The sequence below is a fragment of the Colobus angolensis genome, unplaced genomic scaffold (genome assembly GCF_000951035.1).
Source record: "Colobus angolensis palliatus isolate OR3802 unplaced genomic scaffold, Cang.pa_1.0 Scaffold203, whole genome shotgun sequence".
Lineage (NCBI taxonomy): Eukaryota > Metazoa > Chordata > Mammalia > Primates > Cercopithecidae > Colobus > Colobus angolensis.
The window spans coordinates 1543179-1547359 of record NW_012115189.1 but is presented as its reverse complement, the minus strand read 5'-3'; the positions used below and the strand labels follow the sequence as shown (position 1 = coordinate 1547359).

The 4181-nt window shown below is 42.7% G+C and overlaps 1 long non-coding RNA gene across 1 annotated transcript; it reads right to left on the bottom strand.

Annotated features, from left to right (window-relative positions):
- Positions 1–842: 842 nt before the first annotated feature.
- Positions 843–3494, bottom strand: LOC105511714. The gene is made up of 2 exons (XR_001001757.1): positions 2246–3494; positions 843–1149 (listed from the first exon to the last, which is right to left on the bottom strand). It is a non-coding gene; the product is annotated as an uncharacterized LOC105511714 (long non-coding RNA).
- Positions 3495–4181: the final 687 nt, after the last annotated feature.

The following is a 4181-nucleotide window of genomic DNA, read 5'->3' as shown; positions in this document are numbered from 1 at the left end:
TATTAACTTCTCTTGAACCAACTTGCTTTCTCCAGTCCCACTTCTTCCACATTCATTAAAGCAACTGTCTTTTCTTGCTTAGATGACTGTAATAAACAACTAATTGAGCTCCCTGCCTCCAGTGTTGTACTCCCCCAATTATTTGCCTATACTCATCTTTCGATAGAAATCTGATATAGAAATCTGAAATAGAAATCTGATCATGTCATTCCCTGCTCGACACCTTGTAAAGGTTTCTCAGTGGTCTTTGGGTAAGTCCAGACTCCTTGGCATGGTATACGAAGCCCTTTATGTCAACCTCAGCTCTCACAACTGCCTCTCCTCTCCCAGCAGACCACACTGTTGCCATTCTCTGGCCATGTTGAATTAACTTCCAGTTTTATCTGGCCTCCAGACCTTTGCCTAGAGGTTACTCCATCTATCTCTGAATGTCCCCTTTCCTCTTCATCTGATTAATTCCTCCATGTCTTCAGAAGCCATCTCTCCTATGAAACTGTCTCTGACCTGTAATATTGGGTTTAGGGTCCTAGATTTTTACCTCTAACTAGTTCCAAAACATTTTCACCACCCCAAAAAGAAACTTCATACTTATTAAGCAGTAACTCCCCATTTCTCCATTCCCCCACTACTTACACCTGACAAAGCTCTCAATACTCTATGGAAGTCTATTTTTTTGTCTGTCTCTCCCACTAGACCATAGCTCTTTGAAGACAGGGAACATACCTTGTTGGGTTCCCCACACCTAAGAAGAGAGCCTGGGATGTAGTAGTCACAGTTGACCGTTAGTGTTAAAAAGGTGAGTACAGAAGTGAGTGGGTTAAAAAAGGGAGCAGGGGGAGAAATTTTAAACATCTTTAAATGTCTTTACTAAAAGGTTAGAATGATTTCAGAGGGAAATTACAATTCTGAAGGGAAAGGAAAAGATATTGAAATTACAGGTTTCAGAAGAAGAGCTCCCTTTTACTCCAGCTTTGGCTCTCCTGCCTTAGTATCCCCAATCTGCCCCCAAGCACCCTTGTATGCATTCCTCAGGAAGAGGGGTGTCGTTCTCAGTCTTTTCCTCTTCCCTCTGTGCCTCAAACTAGGCAGCTTCCAGTGGTGCCCTGGGCTTCAGAAGGTGGCCACTGAGCTGACCTCTAGGCTTGCAGGCTTCTTGGGAGAGCAGGTAGTGGAGGTGGGTATGGGGGGTGGTGACTGGGCTCCAGTTTGAATTTCATCTTTATGACTCCCTCTCACTATGGGGAGCATTACGGCATGAATCCCAAGGACAAATTTTAATTTGGGACCGTCTAAACCCTTATTAAAGTCATACTATTTTCTCAATCATCAAGAAAACTGCCTTTCTCTATAGTCCATAAGTCCTCAATTTTGTGAGGAGAAATTTATTTTATAAATTTATTATTTATTTATTTATTTATTTATTTTTTTTTTTTTTTTTTTTGAGAGAGAGTCTCACTCTGTTGCCCAGGCTGGAGTGGAGTGGTACAATCTCACTGCAACCTCCACCTCCCAGGTTCCAGTGATTCTCGTCTCAGCCTCCCAAGTAGCTGGGATTACAGACACAGGCCACCATGCCGGGCTAATATTTGTATTATCAGTAGAGACAGGGCTTCACCATATTGCCCAGGCTGGTCTCAAACTCCTGGCCTCAAGTGATCCCCCACCTCGCCCTCCCAAAGCACTGACATTACAGGCATGAGCCACCACACACAGCTAAGAAGGAATTTTTTGGATCTCCTTCCACCTTTGCTGAAATTCTAAAAAAGCTGCATTCCACTTTTAGCAGCTGTTTTCTTATGGCTGAATAAATGCCAGAGATGCCATCAGATTATTTTAATTCAATTGTCTCTCAGTTGAGGAGGGCTAAACTGTCAGTTTCCTCTTGGCACAATGCAAGTAGAAAGATAGTGATAAGCAGTCTGGTGCAGTGGATCATGCCTGTAATCCCAGCACTTTGGGAAGCCTAGGTGGGTGGATCACCTGAGGCTAGGAGTTCGAGACCACCCTGGCCAACATACAGAAACCCCATCTCTACTAAAAATACAAAAATTAGCCAGGTGTGATGGTCTATGCCTATAATCCCAGCTACTCAGGAAGCTGAAGAAGGAGAATCACTTGAACCTGGGAGACGGAGGTTGGGGTGAGCCAACATCATGCCACTTCACTCCAGCCTGGGAGACAGAGCGGGAGACTCCATCTCAAAAAAAGAAAAAGAAATAAAGAAAAAAAGATAGTAATAACTCACCTGAATTTCTCGTTGGCACTTCAGGATCATGATCTCTAACCCTCATCTTCCCTCTGTAACACTTAGGGTTGGGGTCCAGCCCCAGCTGAGGTCTGAGGACAGTGGGTGGATGTGGGGCAGGGAACTGGAAGAACACTCAAGAGACAGCAGATAAATGAGACATGGCTTTATTCAGCAGCCCCTTCACAGGGTCCGTGTTACATTTATACACTACACAAACATTAGTGGCTGAGAGTCAGGTGGGGAGCTTCTCTATGTTGTGTCTACATGGCTATGATCGTATAAGACATGGGGCTGTGTACTTGCACCCCAATCCTGCTGAGTCATCTAGGCTGTTTACCTCGGCCTATACCTGCTTCTCTATGCGTGCTTGGTGACAGCACAACCATATTCCTTACACTCTCCAAACCTGTCCCACTCTCTGCATTCTTTATGGGATGAATTGGCATTGATTTAATAGCTGGCTCAAACCTGATCCCATTTCCCCTACTCCCTCTCCCCTCACACTCAGACCTGTCACAAGCCTGCCCAGCCCTTCTCAGCAAGCTTCACATCCATTTCCTACCTTAATTACTAATGCTCTCACTCAGGCAGGTTATGGGAATCTCCTAACTGTATTATCTACTTCCAGGCTGGGGCACTCCCACAGGTGAGGCTGATAATATTACTGCCTGTGTACAGCCCTTTCTGCAGGCCACAGAAGGCCCTACAGAAGAAAATTCAGTCCTCCTCAATGCGTTGCAAGACCCTCCTGCAACTGGCCTCTATTTATCTCTAAACCTGCACTGTTCAATATGGTAGCCACTAACTGTTGAAGCTATTTAAATGTGAATTAGCTAGAATTAAATGAAAGTTAAGATTCAATTCTTCAATTGTACTAGCCAAATGTGGCTAGTGGCTACCGTATTGGACCGTGACGATATAGAACATTACCATCAATGTAGAAAATTCTGTTGGATACTTACCTTACCCCTACTGCATCTGAACTCAAACTTTCAAATGACCCACACCTTTGAGCATATGGTGCTTTAGCTGAGGCAACCTCCTTTAATTGGATTACTTACCTTGCCAACTATACCCTTCAAAACACAGATCAAATATCATCCTATTCAGAGAAACCTTTCCAACCAGGCCTCCTATTCTTGTGCAAGTGATTACTTCCTCATTCGGACGCCCATTGCACTCTCTGCAGACTTCTACCAGAGCGCCCCTAACGCTCCATGTCATCTAGTGTTGGTGTCTGTTTCCCTTTACTACAGTATGAACCTGGGCTGGGGGCAGGAACCCAATCTTACTCATTTTTCTAGCTCCAGCTCTATACTAATGCCTGACATATAGGATATGCTAAGAACTAATTTGGGGAATGAATAAATATTACCAATAAATATTCTAAGGTCAAAATTTTATCAGATTTCAGAAACAAGAGAATGTCCCAATTCAAATGCCTCACTGACTGGTAAAAACCTTGAAAAAGAAATATATTTTCAGTCAGATCAACAAAATACTGGATATGCTTTTTTAAATCGCAATCTCATGCTAGAGTTGTGTTCCATTTACAACTAACCCACGAGAGGCATGACAATTGGAGTGGATAATTGAGGTGGTTTGACAGGTATAGCGAGGTGTGGCTGACTGCACACGAAGGAAATTCTGGCTTCAGCAATTATTAGATACACACCTGTGATATTAAAAGCATGAAGATTTGGCTAGTCAATTCAAATATTAAGTGTCTAGGCTTAAAAATAGTTTATTGGGACATTTTCCATTATAAAAATAACACACGCTCTTTATGAAAATTTGGGAGTACAAATCCACCACCAATAGTTTCATTAACAAAGGATTAATATTGTTAACATATTCATGTAATGACTCATTCTATTGTACCTTATCTACATTCTTACCATATCTTCTGTTACTCTTTTACACTTAACATTAC